This window comes from Camelus ferus, chromosome 19, assembly GCF_009834535.1.
Source record: "Camelus ferus isolate YT-003-E chromosome 19, BCGSAC_Cfer_1.0, whole genome shotgun sequence".
In the NCBI taxonomy this organism is placed as follows: Eukaryota; Metazoa; Chordata; class Mammalia; order Artiodactyla; family Camelidae; genus Camelus; species Camelus ferus.
In genome coordinates, this window is record NC_045714.1 from 25,517,076 (window position 1) to 25,533,771 (window position 16,696).

Below are 16,696 nucleotides of genomic sequence, written 5' to 3' on the forward strand. Positions count from 1 at the left end.
CTTCTTGTCTTTCCCACGCAAACCCAGGTTTTCCCTCACAAAACGCCCTATGAAACATTCAAGGAAGTCACGGTAAGGGCTTCTAGGTGAACCCAGGTGCTTCTGTTTAATGAAGGACCCTCCCCACATGCTCCATTCCGGAACCTGACTGTGTGCAGTGGAGGTGGGAAGCTGACAACCGCGCAGCTTGTTGGGAAAACCAGTGTTCCCTGTTACCGAAACTCCACAAATTCCTCTCCTATCTATGGGGAGGCACTAGCTACTTGGCTTTCCAGTGCAACCCCGTCATTTCCCTCGCAACCTGCCCTAGTATACATTCAGGAAAGTCACACTAAGGGCTTCTAGGTGGCCCAGGCTCTTCTGCTTGATGAAGGAACCTGCACACACGCACCATTCTGGAACCTGACTGTGAGTATCGGGGGAGAAGCTGTCCTCCACGCAGCTTCTTGGGAACACAGGTGTTCCATGTTAGGAGAAACTCTGCTAATTATCTCTCCTGTCCACGAGAAGGCAATCACTGCTCCTTTGCTTTCCAGCACAACCCCCAACTTTACCTCGCAAACATCCTTAGGAAACATTCATGGAAGTCACTCTAAGGTCTTCTACATGAACCCAGGCACTTCTGCTTGATGAAGGAACCTCTCCACAAGCTCCATGATGGAATCCTACTGTGTGTGTGTTGGTGGGGAAGCGATCCACCACGTAGCTTTTTGGGAACACAGGTGTTTCTTCTTAGGGGGAAGTCTGCTAATTACCTCTCCTGTCCATGGCTAAGCACTCGCTGCTACTTGGCTTTCCAGTGCAACAACGACATTTCCCTCTCAACCCGCCACAGGAAATATTCATTGAAGTCATGCTAAGGGCTTCTAGGTGAACTCAGGCTCTTTTGCTAGATAAAGGAACATCCCCACACAGTCCATACTGAAACCTGACTGTGTGTGTGTGATTGGGGGAAGCCGTCCTCCACACAGCTTGTTGGGATCACAGGTGTTCCCTGTTAGGGGGAGCTCTGCTAATTAACTCTACTGTCTCTGGGGAGGCTCTCACTGCTTTTTGGCTTTCCCACACAAACACAGCCTTTCCCCCACAACCTTCCCTGTGAAACAATCAGGGGAATCATGCTACGGGTTTCTATGTGAACCCAGGGACTCCTGTTTCATGAAGGAACGTCACCACATGTTCCATTCTGGACTCCGACAGTATGTGGTGGAAGCCATAATGAAGCAGCTTGTTGGGAACACAGGTGTTCCCTGTTAGGGGGAACTCAGCTAATTACCTGTCCTGGCCAATGGGTGGCACTCTCTGCTACTTGGGTTTCCAGTGCAACACTGGCCTTTCCCTCACAACCGTTCTTAGGAAACATTCATGGAAGTCAGGCTAAGGGCTTCTACTTTAACATAGGCACATTTGCTTTATGAAAGAATATCCCCACAAGCTCTTTCGGGAACCAAACTGTGTGTTGGTGGAAGCCACCCTCCATGCAGCATGTAGGGAACACTGGTGCTCCCAGTTATGTGGAATTCTGCTAATTACCTTTCCTGTCCAAGCAGAGGCACTCGCTGCTACTTGGATTTCCAGCGCACCCTTCGCCTTTCCCTCTCTATCCGCCCTTGTATACATTCAGCAAAGTCATGCAAAGGGCTTCTAGGTGAACGCAGGCGATTCTGCTTGTTGAAGGAGCCTCCCCATACGCTCCATTCTGGAACCCGACTGTATGTGGGGGAGAGGAAATCTTCCACTAGGTAGCTTGTTGGGGACAGTTAGGTGGAACTCTGCTAATTACCTCTCCTGTCCATGGGGAGGCACTCACTGCTAGTTAGCTTTCCAGCGCAACTCCCGGTTTTCCCTCACAACCCACCCTATCAAACATTCAGGGAAGTCACACTAAGGGCTTCTAGGTGAACCCAGGCTCTTCTGGTTAATGGAAGAACCTCCCCACATGTTCCATTCAGGAATCCGACTGTGTGTGTTTGGGGAAAGATGTCCTCTGCGCAGAATGTTGGGAATATAGGTGTACGCTGTTAAGCAGAATTATGCTAATTATCTCTCCTGTCCATGGGAAGGCACTTGCTGCTACTTGGCTTTCCAGCATAACCCCTGCCTTTCCCTCGAAACCCGCCCTAGGAAACATTTAGGGAAGTGAGGCTAAGGGCTTCTACTTGAACACAGTCCCTTCTGTTTGATGAAGGATCCTCCTCACATGCTCCATTCCAGAACCCGACTGTGTGTGGGGGAGGTGGGAAGCCGAAAACCGTGCAGCTTGTCGGGAAAACTGGTTTTCCCTGTGAGGGTAACTCAGAAAATTACCTCTCCTATCTATGGGGAGGCATTCGCTGCTTCTTGGCTTTCTTGTACAAACCCCGCCCTTCCCCCACAACCCGCCCTGTGAAACAATCAGGGAAGTCACGCTACGGGTTTCTATGTGAACCCAGGGGCTTCTGTTTCATGAAGGAGCCTCACCACATGCCCCAATCTGGACCCCGACAGTGTGTGCTGGAAGCCTCTTCAAGCAGCTTGTTGGGAACAAAGGTGTTACCTGTTAGGGGGAACTCCGTTAATTACCTCTCCTATCCATGGGGAAGCACTCGCTGCTACTTGGCTTTCCCGCACAACCCCCACCTTTCCCTCGCAACCCGCCCTAGGACACATTCAGTGAAGACACGCTAAGGGCTTCTAGGCGAAGTGAGACGCATCTGTTTTATGAAGGAACTTTCCCACACGCTCCATTCAGGAACCCGACCGAGTGTGGGGGGAAGCCGCCATCCAAGCAGCATTTTGGGAATACAGGTATTCCCAGTTGTGTGGAATTCCGCTAATTAGCTCTCTTGTCCATGTGAAGGCACTTACTGCTACTTGGCTTTACAGTGCAATCCCAACCTTTCCCACAAAACCCGCCCTAGGAAACATTCAGGGAAGTCACGCTAAGGGCTTCTAGGTGAACCCAGGAGCATAAGCTAGATGAAGCAAACTCCCCACATGCTCCATTCTGGAAACCGATGTGCTTGGGGGATGGGGGAAGCTGTCATCAACGCAGCATGTTGGGAACACAGGTGTTTCCTCTTATGGGGAACTCTGCTAAATACCTCCACTGTCCATGGGGAAGCACTCGCTGATTCTTGGCTTTCCCGAGCAAACCCCGCCTTTCCCTCTCAACCCGCCCTCAGAATCATTCAGGAGAGTCATGCTAAGGGCTTTAGGTGAAAACAGGTGCTTCTGCTTGATGAAGGAATATTCCCACATGCCACATTCTGCAACCCGAATATTTTAGAGGGAAGCTGCACTCCATGCAAGTTGTTAGGAACACAGTTATTCCATGTTAGGGGGAACTCCGTGAATTACCTCTCTTGTCCATGGGGAAGGACTAGCTGCTTCATGGCTTTCCTGCACAATTCCCGCCTTTCCCTCACACCTCGCCTTAGGAAACAAACAGGGAATTCGCTCTGAGTGCTTCTATGTGAATGCAGGTGATTCTGCTTGATGAAGGAACCTCACCACATGCTCCATTCTGGAGCCCAAAAGTTTGTGAGAGAGGGCGGAAACTGTCCCCTATGCTACTTGTTGGGAACAGAGGTGTTTCCTGTTAGGGGAACTCTGCTAATTACCTCTCCTGTCCATGGGGAGGCACTCGCAGCTACTTGGATTTCCAGGGTAACCCCCACTTTGGTCTCACAACCAGTTCTAGAAACATTCAGGGAACACTCAAAGGTCTTCTAGGTGAACCTTTGTGTTTCTGCTTGATAAAGGAACCTCTTCAAAGGCTCCATTCTGGAAACCTACAGTGTGTGTGTGGGTGGGGGAAGCCGTCCTCCAAGCAAATTATTCTGAATACAGGTGTTCCTTTTTAGAGGGAACTCTGCTAATAACCTCTCCTGTCAAGGGGACGGCAGTCACTTACTTGGATTTTCATCGCAACCCCCGCATTTCCCTCATAAACTGCCCTAGGAAACATTCAGGGAAGTCACGCGAAGGGTTTCTAGGTGAACCCAGGTGCTTCTGGTTGATGAAGTAACCTCCCCCCATGATCCATTATGGAACCCGACTGTGTGTGAGGGGGAAGCCATCCTCCACGTGGCTTGTAGGGAACACAGGTGTTCCCTGTTAGGGTGAATTCCGCTAATTACCTCCACTGTCCATGGTGAGGCACTCGCTGCTACTTGTCTTTCCAGTGCAAACCCCGCCTTTCCCTTGCAACCCCCCCTTTGAAACATTCAGGGAAGTCACAGAAGGGGCTTTTATGTGAACCCAGGCACTTCTGCTTGATGAAGGAACCTTCCAACACTCACCATTGTGTTACCCAACACAGTGAGGGGGCAAGAAGAAACCGCCCTCCATGCAGCTATTTGGGAACACAGGTGTTCCCTGTTAGGGGGAACTCCGCTAAATACCTCTCCTGTCCATGAAGAGGCACTCGCTGCTACTTGGCTTTCCAGCGCAACCACCAACTTTCCCTCACAGCCCGTCCTTTGAAACATTCATGGAAATCATGCTAAGGGCTTCTAGTTAAACACGGGCTCATCTACTTGATGAAGGAACCTCTCCACATGCTCCATTGTAGAACCCGACTATGTGTAGGGGAGGGGGAAACCATCCTCCACCCAGCTTGTTGGAAACACAGGTGTTCCCTGATAGGGGGAACTCTTCTAATTACCTCTCCAGTCCATTGGGAGGCACTGCTGTCTACTTGTATTTCCCGCTGAACCCCAGCCTTTCCCTCGCTACCCGCTGTAGGAAATATTCTGTGAAGTCACGCTAAGGGCTTCTAGGTGGCCCAGGCCCTTCTGCTTGATGAAGGAACCTCCCCTCACGCTGCATTCTGCAATCCGTCTGTTTGAGGGGGAGCCGGAAAGCCGACCTCCATGCAGCTGGTTGGGAAAACAAGTGTTCCCTATTAGGGGGAATTCGTTAATTGCCTGTCCTGTCCATGTGGATGCACACTCTGCTACTTGGGTTTCCAGCGCAACCCCAGCCTTCCCTCGCAACCTGTGCTAGGAAACTTCACAAAACTCATGTTAAGGGAATCCAGGTGAACCCAGGTGCTTCTGCTTAATGAAGAAACCTCCTCACGCACTTCATTCGGTAAACTGACTGTGTGTGTGGGAGGAGGGAAATCGTCCTCCACACAGCATGTTGGGAACACAGGTGTTCCCTGTTAGGGCAACTCTGCTAATTACCTCTCCTGTCCATGGGGAGGCACTCGTTGCTACTTGGATTTCCAGTGCAACCTCAACCATTCTCTTGCAAACCTGCCTCGGAAACATTCAGGGAAGTCACGCTAAGGGCTTCTAGGTGAACACAGGAGCTTCTGCTTGATGAAGGAACCTCTCACCACGCTCCATTCTGGAACATGACTATGTGTGGGTGAAGGGGAAGCTGTCATCAATGCAGCTTATTGGGAACACAGGTGTTCCCTGTTTCAGGGAACTCCGCTAATTATCTCTGCTATCCATAGGGAGTCACAGGAAGCTACCTGGCTTTCCAGTGCAACCATCGCTTTCCCCTCACAACCCACATTAGGAAACATTCAGGGAAGTCACGCTAAGGGCTTCTCTGTGAACCCAGGTGCTTCTGCTTCATGAAGGAACCTCCTCACTCGCTCCATTCTGGAGCCCAACAGTGCATAGGGGAAGGGTGAAGTAGTCCTCCACGCAGCTTTTTGGGAACTGAGCTGTTCTGTGTAAGGGGGAACTCCATTAATTAACACTCCTTTCCATGGGGAGGCACTCGCTGCTACTTGGATTTAGGGTAACCTCCGTTTTGGCCTCACAAACCACCCTAGGAAACATTCAAGGAAATAACGTGAATGGCTTCTAGGTGAACCCGGGCGCTTCTCCTTGATGAAGGAACCTCCCGACACACTACATTCTGGAAGCCGACTGTGTGTGTGGGAGGGGAGAAGCCGTCCTGCATGCACCATGTTGGGAACACAAGTGTTCCCTGTTAGGGCAAACTGCGTTAATTAGCTCTGTCCATGAGTACACACTCACTGCTACATGCATTTCCAGCGAAACTCCCGCCTTTCCCTCTCAATCTGCCTTAGGAAACAGACAGGGAAGTCACGCTTAGGGCTTCTAGGTGAACGCAGGTGCTTCTGCTTGATGAAGGAACCTCACCACATGCACCATTCTAGAACCTGACTGTATGTGGAAGAGGGGGGAATCGTCCTCCAGGTAGCTTCTTGGGAACACAGGTGTTTCCTGTTAGGGGGAACTCCATTAATTACCTCCACTGTCTATGTGGAGGCACTTGCTGCTATTTGGCTTTCTAGCGCAACCCCTGCCTGTCTCTCGCAACCTGCCCTAGGAAACAAACAGGGAAGTCAAGTGAAATGCTTCTTGGTGAATGCAGGCACTGCTGTTTGTTGATGGAACCTCACCACACACTCCATTCTGGAACCTGAATGTTTGTGGGGGAGGTCTGAAGCCGTTCCCCACACAGCTTGTTGGGAACACAGGTGTTCCCTTTTAGGGAGAACCCTGCCTATTACATCTCCTGTCATGGGAGGCACTCGCTGCTACATGGATTTCCAGGGTAACCCCCACTTTGGCCAAACAACCCGCCCTAGGAATTATTCAGGGAAGTCACTCTAAGGGCTTCTAGGTGAACCCAGGTGCTTCTGCTTGATAAAGGAACCTCCTCACATGCTCCATTCTGGAACGCTACAGTGTGTGTGGGGGTTGGGGGAGCCGTCCTCCACGCAAATTATTGGCAATACAGGTGTTCCTTGTTAGGGGAAACTCCACTAATTACCCCTCCTGTCCATGGGGTGGCACTTGCTGCTACTTGGATTTCCAGCGCAACCCCCGCATTTCATCGCAAACCGCCCAAGGAAACATTCAGGGAAGTCATGCTAAGGGCTTCTATTGAACCCAGGCCCTTCTGCTTGATGAAGGAACATCCCCAAATGCTCCATTCTGCAACCCAAATGTGTGTGGTGGGAGCAAACAGTCATCCACGCATGTTGTTGGGAACACAGCTGTTCTTTGTTACTGGGAACTCTGCTAATTATCTCTGCTACCCTTGTGGAGGCACTCGCTGCTACTTGGCTTTCCAACACAACCCCCACCTTTCCCTCGGAACCCACCCTAGGACACATTCAGTGAAGACACGCTAAGGATTTCTAGTCGAACCGAGGCGCATCTGCTTTATGAAGGAATCTTCCCACATGGTCCATTCGGGAACCCGACCGTGTTTGGGGGGAATCCGCCCTCCATGCGGCATTTTGGGAATACATGTGTTTCATGTTATTCGGAATTCTGCTAATTAGCTCTCTTGTCCATGTGAAGGCACTTACTGCTACTTGGCTCTCTAGCGCAACCCCCGCCTTTCCCACAAAATCTGCCCTAGGAAACATTCAGGGAAGTCACGCTAAGGGCTTCTAGGTGTACCCAGGTGCATCTGCTTGATGAAGCAACCTCCCCACACGCTCCATTCTGGAAACCAATGTGCGTGGGGGATGGGGGAAGCTGTCATCAACGCAGCATGTTGGGAACACAGGTGTTTCCTCTTATGGGGAACTCCGCTAATTACCTCTGCTGTCCATGGGGAGGCACTTAATGATTCTTGGCTTTCCCGAGCGATCCCGCCTTTCCCTCTCAACCCGCCCTCGGAAACATTCAGGAAAGTCATGCTAAGGGCTCTAGGTGAACAAAGGAGCTTCTGCTTGATGAAGGAACATTACCACACGCTCCATTCTGCAAACCAAATATTTTGGGTGGGAAGCTATACTCCATGCAGGTTGTTGGGAACACAGTTGTTCCCTATTAGGGGGAATTCTGTGAATTACCTCTCTTGTCCATGGGGAAGGACTAGCTGCTTCATGGCTTTCCCGCACAATTCCCATCTTTCCCTCGTGCCCCGCCTTATGAAATAAACAGGGAAGTCACCCTAAGTGCTTCTATGTGAATGCAGGCTCTTCTGCTTGATGAAGGAACCTCACCACATGCTCCATTCTGGAACCTGAATGTTTGTGGGGGAGGGCGGAAACCGTCCCCTATGCAACTTGTTGGGAACAGAAGTGTTCCCTGTTAGGGGGAACCCCGCTAATTACCTGTCCTTTCCATGGGGAGGCACTCACAGGTACTTGGATTTCCAGAGTAACCCCCACTTTGGCCTCACAACCCATTCTAGGATACATTCAGGGAAGGCACTCTAAAGGCTTCTAAGTGAATCCAGGCATTTCTGCTTGATAAAGGAACCTCCTCACAGGCTCCATTCTGAAACCCTAGTGTGTGTGTGTGTTGGGGGGGGACGCCATCTTCCACGCAAATTATTGGGAATGCAGGTGTTCCTTGTTAGGAGGAACTCTGCTAATTACCTCCCCTGTCAAGGGGAAGGCAGTCACTTACTTGCTTTTCCATCGCAACCCCTGCATTTCCCTCGTATCCCGCCCTAGGAAACAGTCAGGGAAGTGACGTGAAGGTTTTCCAGGTGAACCCAGGCCCTTCTGGTTAATGAAGTAAACTCCCCACATGCTCCATTATGGAACCCTACTGTGTGGGAGGAAGCCGTCCTCCATGCTGCTTGTAGGGAACACAGGTGTTCCCTGTTAGGGGGAAATCCGCTAATTACCTGTCCTGTCCATAATGAGGCACTAGCTGTTACTTGGCTTTCCAGCACAAACCCCGCCTTTCGCTCAAAACCTTCCCTTTGAAACATTCACAGAAAGGGCTTTTATGTGAACCCAGGCGCTTCTGCTTGATAGAGGAACCTCTCCACATGCTCCATTCTGGCACCCAACTGTGTATGGGGGAGGGGGAAGCCATCTTCCACACAGCTATTAGGTAACACAGGTGTTCCCTGTTAGTGGGAACTCCGCTAATTACCTCTTCTGTCCTTGGGGAGGCATTCGCTTCCTCATTGGATTTCCAGCACAACCCTGCCTTCCCCTCGAAACCCTTCTTAGGAAACATTCAGTGTAATCACGCTAAGTTCTTCTAGATGAACCCAGGTGCTTCTGCCTGATGGAGGAACCTCTAAAAATGTTCCATTCTTTAATCCATAAGAGTGTGGAGGGAAGCCGACCTTCTCGCTGCTTGCTGGGAATACAGGTGTTCCCCATTTGGGGATATCCACTTATTAACTCACCAATCCATGAGGAGGCTGTCGCTGATACTTGGATTTCCAGTGTAATAGCCGCCTTTCACTCGAAACCCGCCCTAGGGAAGATTCAGGAAAGTCATGTTAAGTGCTTCTAGGTGAACCGAGGTGGTTCTGCTTGATGAAGGAACCTCCCCATATGCTCCATTCAGGAATCAAATTGTGTGTCAATGGAAGCTGCACTTCATGCAGCTTGTTGGGAACCCAGCTATTCCCTGTTAGGAGAACACTGCTACTTACCTTTTCTATCCTTGTGGAGGTACTCATTGCTACTTGGCTTTCCAGCAAAACCCCCACCTTTCCCTTGAAACTCGCTGTAGGAAACATTAAGAATAATCATGCTAAGTGCTTCTACGTGAACCCAGGCGCTTGATGAAGGAACCTCCCCACACTCTCCATTGTGGAAACCAAATGTGTGTGGAATGAAGCCATCATTCACACAGCTTGTTGGGAACACAGGTGTTCCCTGTTAGGGGAACTCCGCTAATTACCTCTCCTATCCATGGGGAGGCACTCGCTGTTATTTGGCTTTTCAGCACAATCCCCGTCTTTCCCTCGAAACCCACCCTAGGAAACATTCCAAAAAATCACGCTAAGTGATTCTAGGTGAACCCAGTCGCTTCTGCTTAATGAAGGAACCTCCCCACATGCTCCAGTCTGGATCCTGAATGTGTTGGAAAATTGCCATCATTTATGTAGCTTGTTGGGAACACAGGTGTTCCCTCTTAGAGGAACTATGCTAATTACCTCTCCCAACCATGGGGAGGCAGTCTCTTCTACTTTGCTTTCCAAATCAATCCGCCTTTCCCTCAATACCTGCCCTAGGAAACATTCAGAAAAATCACTCTAAGTGATTCTAGGTGAACCCAGGTGCTTCTGCTTGGTGAAGGAACCTCCACACATGCTCCAATCTGAAAACTGAATGTGTGTGTCAGGTTGCCATCCTTCATGCAGCTTGTTGGGAGCACAGGTGTTTCCTGTTAGGGGAACTCTGAAAACTACCTCTCCTATCCATTTGGAAGGCACTCTCTGCTACTTGGATTTCCAGCAAAACACCCGCCGTTCCTTCGAATCCTGCTCTAGGATACTTTCATGAAGTCACACTAAGAGATTTATGTGAACCCGGGTGCTTCTTTTTGATGAAGGAACCTCCCCACATGCTCTATTCTGGAACCAGAATGTGTGTGGAGGGAAGCCTTCTTTCACGCAGCTTTTGGGAACAAAGGTGTTCTGTGTTAGGGGAACTATGCTAATTACCTAACCTATCCAAGGGGAGGCACTCGTTGCTACTTGGATTTTCTGCGCAACTCGCCTTTCCCTCAAACCTACCATAGGAAGCATTCAGAGAAATCACACCAACTGTTTCTAGGTGAACTCAGACGCTTATGCTTGATCAAGGAACCTCTCCACATGCTCCATTCTGGAATCTGAATGTGTGTGGAAGGAAACTGTCCCTCATGTTGCTATTTGGGAATACAGGTGTTCTGTGTTAGGGGAATTATTGTAATTACCTATCCTATCCATGGGGAGGCTCCCTCTGCTACTTGTTTTTCCAGTGCAATCCACCTTTCCCTCAAAACCCTCCCTAAAAAACATTCAGATAAATCATGCTAAGTACTTCTAGGTGAACCCATGCACGTATGTTAGATGCAGGAACCTCTCCACTTGCTCCATTCTGGAATCTGAGTGTATATTGAAGGAAGCCGTCCTTCACTTATTTTTTTGGGAACACAGAGTTTCTCGGTGAGGGTAACTACTCTGCATATATCTATATATATCTATATATATATAACAGTATGTATTTCTAGAAGTCCGCCTGTCCTGTATGCTGGATGAATAAGTGCCTCTCTACATGCTCAATTCTGAGATATGAAAGTGTATGGAAGCCTTCTTTCAGCTAGCTTATTAGGAACACAGGGTTTCTAGTTGAGGGGATCTACAGTACTTCCATATTTATGGGGAGGCCCTGGCTCCAACTTGGTTTTCCAGTGCAAACTGCCTTTACTTGGAATCCGGCTCTAGGAAACTTGCTGAGAAATCAGAGTAAGTGTTCCTAGGTGTAACCATGCCCTTTTTGTGGGATGAAGGAACGCCACTCCACATGCTCAATTCTGATATCTTAGCATGTGTGGAAGCTGTTGTTCAGCTACCTCGTTGGGAACACAGAGTTTCTGGGTGAGGGAAACTACACTACTTACCTATCTATGGGGAGGCACTCACTCTAACTCGGTTTTCCAGGGCATACTGTCTTTACTTGGAAACCAGCTGTATGATACCTGCTGATAAATCAGGGTATGTGATCCTAGATAAAATCATGCAATTTATGCTTGAAGAATGAACGTCTGTCCACATGCTCACTTTGGAGATCTGAATGCATGGGGAAATACTCCATCAGGTAGCTTCTTTGGAACACAGAGTTTCTGGGTGAGGGATACTATGCTAGTTATATGTCTATGGGGAGGCACTGGCTACAACTCGGTTTTCCAGTGCAAATGGCATTTACTTGGAAACCGGCTCTAGGGAACTTGCTGAGAAAGCAGAGTTAGTGTTCCTAGGTGAAACCATGCCCTTTATACTGGATGAATGATCGTCTCTCCCCATGCTCACTTCTGAGATCTGAATGACTTTGAAAGTCATCCTTTGACAAGCTTGTTGTGAACACAGAGTTTCAGGGTGATGGGAAATACAATAGTTACCTATCGGGAGGCACTCACTCCAACTTGGTTTTCCAGGGCAAAATGCCTTTACTTGGAAACCGGCTGTATGATACTTGCTGAGAAATCAGAGTAATTGTTCCTAGGTGTTACCATGCCGTCTATGCTGGATGAATGATGGCCTCTCCAAATGTTCACTTCTGAGATCTGAATGTGTGTGGAAGCCGTTCTTCAGCCAGCTTGTTGGGGACACAGAGTTTCTGTGTGAGGGGAACTATGCTACTTACATATCTATGGGGAGGCACTCACTCCAACTCAGTTTTGCAGCGCAAACTGCCTTTACTTTAAACACCCTCTAGGAAACATGCTGGGAAATCAGAGTAAATATTTCTAGATGTCCCCATGCCCTTTATGCAGGATGAAAGAATGCTTCACCACATGCTCACTTCTGAGATCTGAATGTGTGTTGAAGTCGTATTTCAGCCAGCTTGTTGGGAACACACAGTTTCTGGTTGAGGGGTACTATGCTATGTAAATGTCTATAGGGAGTCATTGGATCCAACTCTGTTTTCCAGTGAAAACTGCCTTTACTTGGAAACCTTGTCAAGGAAAGAAGCTGATAAATCAAAGTACGTGTTCCAAAGTGTAACCATGCCCTTTATGCTGCATGAAGGAACGCCTCTCCATATGCTCACTTCTGAGATCTGAATGTGTGTGGAAGCCAGCCTTCAGCTACCTTGTTGTGAACACAGAGTATCAGGGTGGGAGAACTATGCTATTTACATATATATGGGGAGGCCCTCATTCCAACTCTGTTTTCCAGTGCCAACGGCCTTCCCTTGGAAAGTGGCTATAGGAAACATGCTGAGAAATCAGAATAAGTGTTCCTAGGGGTAACCATGCCCTCTAAATGGGACGAATGATCGCCTCTCCATATGTTCACTTGTGACATCTCTATCTGTGTGGAAGTCGTCCTTCAGCTAATTTGCTGGGAGCACAGCCTTTCTGTCCAAGGGGAAATATGCTACTGACATACCTATGGGGAAAACGTTTGCTCCAACTCTGTTTTCCTGCACAAATTGCCTTTACTTATTAACTGGCTCTAGAAAACTTGCTGAGAAATTATAGTATGTGTTCCTAAGTGTAAACATGCCCTTTTTCCTGGAGGAATGATTGCTTTCCACATGCTCACTTCTGAGATCTGAATGAGTTTGGAAGGCTTCCTTCAGATAGCTTGTGGGGAACACAGAGGTTCTGGGTGATGAGAACTAGCTACTTACATAACTATGGTGAGGGACTCGCTCCAACATGGTTTTCCAGTGCAAACTTCCTTTCCTTGGTAACTGGATCTATGAAATATTCTGAGAAATTAGAATAAATGTTCCTAGGTGTAACCATGCCTTTTATGTTGGACGAATGAACACCTCTCCACATGCTCACTTCTGATATCTGAATGTGTGTGGAAGCCATCCTTCACCTAGCTACGTGGGAACACAGAGATTCTGGGTGAGGGAAGTATGTTACATATGTATGGGGAGGAACTTGCTCAAACTTGGTTTACTAGTGCTGACTGCCTCTACTTGAAAAGCAGCTCTAGGAAACATGCTGTATGAAAAAAACACTTGTCCACTTGCTCCATTCTGGGAACTGAATGTGTGTTGAAGCCATCCTTCATCAGACTTGATAAAACAGAGTTACTGTGTTTGGGTTTGAGGTCTACCTCGATGTATAAGGGGAGGCAATATCTCCACCTCGGTTTTCCAGTGCAAACTGCCTTTACCTTGAAACTGGCTCTAGATAACTTGCTGAGAACTGAGAATAATTGTTTCAGGATAGATCCTTGCCCTTTATGTTAGTGTAGGGAACGCATTTGCACTTGTTCCATTCTGGAATCCAAATGTATGTGGAGGCAGTCCTTCAACTACCTTGTTGGGAAAGAGCAGTTTCTGTGTTAGGGTTTCAGGCATACATATACATGTAATGGGTGACACTTGCTCCAACTTGGTTATCCATCAAAAAATTCCTTTACCATGAAACTGGCTCTAGGTAACTTGATGAGATATCACAATTAGTGTATCTAGACGTACACTTGCCATTTAAGAGAACAGAGGGGACGCTTCTGATCTTCTGTAATTCAGGGAGCCAAATGCGTGTGGAAGACGTCCTTCACCTACCTTGTTTGGAAAACAGTTTTTAAGTTAGGGTTTGAGACTACCTATAAATGTAAGGGGAGGCATATGCTCCAACACAGTTTTCATGTGCCTACTGCATTTACCGTGAAATCGACACTGAGGAATTTGCTGAGAGATCAGAATAATTGTTTCTAGATGTACCATTGCCTTTTATGCAAGCAGAGGGAAAGTTTTTCCACATGTTCCAATCTGGGATCCGAATGTGGGTGGAAGCCTTCCTTCACCTACCTTGCTGGTAAAACAGAGTTTTTGTGTTAGTGGCTGAGGCCTACCTATATATGTAAGGGGAGGGACTCACTCAAACTCAGTTTACAGTGCAAAATTCTTTACAGTGAAATCAGCTCTTGGAAACTTGCTTAGAACAGTATCAATGTTTCCAGATGGATTCTTGCCCTTTATGCTTGCAGAGGTAATGGTTTTTCACATGTTCAATTCTGGGATATGAATGTTTCTGGTAGCAGTACTTCACCTAACTTCTGGACAAAATAGACTTTCTGTGTTAGGCTTTGAGGCCTAAATATATATATAAGTGGAGGCCCTCCCTCTAACTCAGTTTCCATCGCAAAAAGCCTTTACCATGAAACCGGCTTTAGGAAAGTTGCTGACAAGTCACAATTATTGTTTTGAGATGTACCCTTGCTCTTTATTCTGGTGGAGAAAACACTTCTCCACATTTTCCATTCTGGGACCCTTATGTGTGTGTAAGCCATCCTTCACCTACCTTGATGGGAAAACACAGTTTCTGTGTTAGGGTATGGGGCCACCTATATATGTAATGGGAGGCACTCACTCCACCTCGGCTTTACAGTGTAAACTGCCTTTACCATAAAATCTGCTGAAGACAACTTGGTTCGCAATCAGAATAAGTGTTTCTTAATGTACCCTTACCGTTTGTGCCTTAGAGAGAAAGCATCTTCCCTTGTTCCACACTGGGATCCGAATGTGTGTAGAAGCTGTCCTTCACTTTCTTTGTTGGCAAAAGAGTGTTTCTGTGTTAGGGTTTCAGGCCTACCTATATATGTAAAGGGAGGAACTCGCTCCAACACGGTTATGCAGCGTAAACTGCCTTTACCATGAAGCCAGCTCTAGGAAACTTGCTAAGAAATCAAATTAAGTGTTTCAAGATGGACCTTATGCTAGCAGAAGGAATGTTTTTGCACTTGTTCCATTCTGGGATCCGACTGTGTGTGGAAGCTTTTCTTCACCTACCATGTTGGGAAAAAGGAGTTTCTGTGTTTGGGTTTGAGGCATTTCTATTTATGTAAAGGGAGGCACTACTTCCAAATCGGTTTTCCAGTGCCAAATGCCATTAGTGTGAAACTGGCTCTAGGAAACTTGCAGAGAAATCAGAAAAATTTTCTCTAGATGGACCTTTGCCCTGTATGCTAGCAGAGGAAACACTTCTCTTCATATTCCATTCTGGTATCCGAATGTGTTTGGAAGATGTCCTTCACTTACCTTGTTGCAAAAACAGAGTTTCTGCATTAGATTTTGAGGTCTACCTGTGTAAGTGAGGTGCAACTCTCGCTCCTACTCGATTTTACAGTGCAAACTGACTGTAACTTGAAACCGGCTGTAGGAAACTTGCTGATAAATGAGAATACATGTTTCTAGATGTACCCATGCCCTTTATACTAGCGGGGGGAACGCATCTGCATTAGTTCCATTGTGGGATCCAAATGTGTGTGGAAGCCGTCCTTTGCCTACCTTGGGGAAACAAAGTTTCTTCATGAGGCTTTGAGGCCTACCTATATATGTAACAGGAGACACACGCTGCAAATTGGCATTTCAGTGCCAACTGCCTTTACCATGAAACTGGCTTTAGGAAACTTGCTGAGAAATCAGAATAAGTGTTTCTAGATATACTCTTGCCCTTTCTTCTAGCGAAGGAATGCTTCTCCACATGTTCCATTCTGATATCCCAATGTCTGGTAAAGCTGTCCTTCATTTACCCCCTTTGGAAAACAGACTTTCTGCATTTGGATTTGAGGCCTACCTATATATGTAAGGGAAGGCACTCTCTCCAGCTCGGTTTTCCAGTGCTAACTTCACTTACCATGAAACTGGCTCTAAGAAACTTGTTGAGAAATCAAAATTAGTGTTTCAAGATATACCTATGCCCTTTTTCTACCCTAGGGAATGCTTCTCTGCATGTTCCATTCAAGAATCAGAATGTGTTTGGAATCCGTCCTTCACCTACCTCATTCTGAGAAAGGAGTTTCTGTGTTAAGGTTTGAGGCCTACTTATATATGTAAAGGGAGGCACTCGCTCCAACTGAGTTTTCCAGCTAAAAATGGCTTTACCATGAAACCGGCTTTGGGAAACTTCCTTAGAAATCAGAATTACTGTTTCTAGATATACCCACACCCTATATGCTGGTGGAGGGTACGCTTCCCCACATTTTCCATTCTAGAATCAGAATGTGTGTGGAATCCATCCTTCACCTACATTTTTGGGAAAAAGACGTCTATGTGTTATGGGTTGAGACCTACCTATATTTGCAAGGGGAGGCACTCGCTCAAGTTAGTTTTCAAGTGCAAAATGCTTTTACCGTGAATCTGGCTAAAGGAAAATTTCTGAGAAACAGAATAAGTGTTTCTAAATACACCCTTCCTCTTTATGCTAGTTGAAGGAACGTTTCTCCACATTTTCCATTCTAGGATTAGAATGTGTGTGGAAGCCGTCCTTCACCTACCTGTTTGGGAAAACAGAATTTCTGTGTCAGGGTTTGAGGCCTACCTATAAATATAAGG

The 16,696-nt window shown here is 47.5% G+C and overlaps 1 long non-coding RNA gene across 1 annotated transcript; it reads right to left on the bottom strand.

The window, feature by feature from the left end:
• Positions 1-12,017: 12,017 nt before the first annotated feature.
• Positions 12,018-16,034, bottom strand: LOC116657935. The gene is made up of 3 exons (XR_004313114.1): positions 15,999-16,034; positions 13,502-13,530; positions 12,018-12,064 (listed from the first exon to the last, which is right to left on the bottom strand). It is a non-coding gene; the product is annotated as an uncharacterized LOC116657935 (long non-coding RNA).
• Positions 16,035-16,696: the final 662 nt, after the last annotated feature.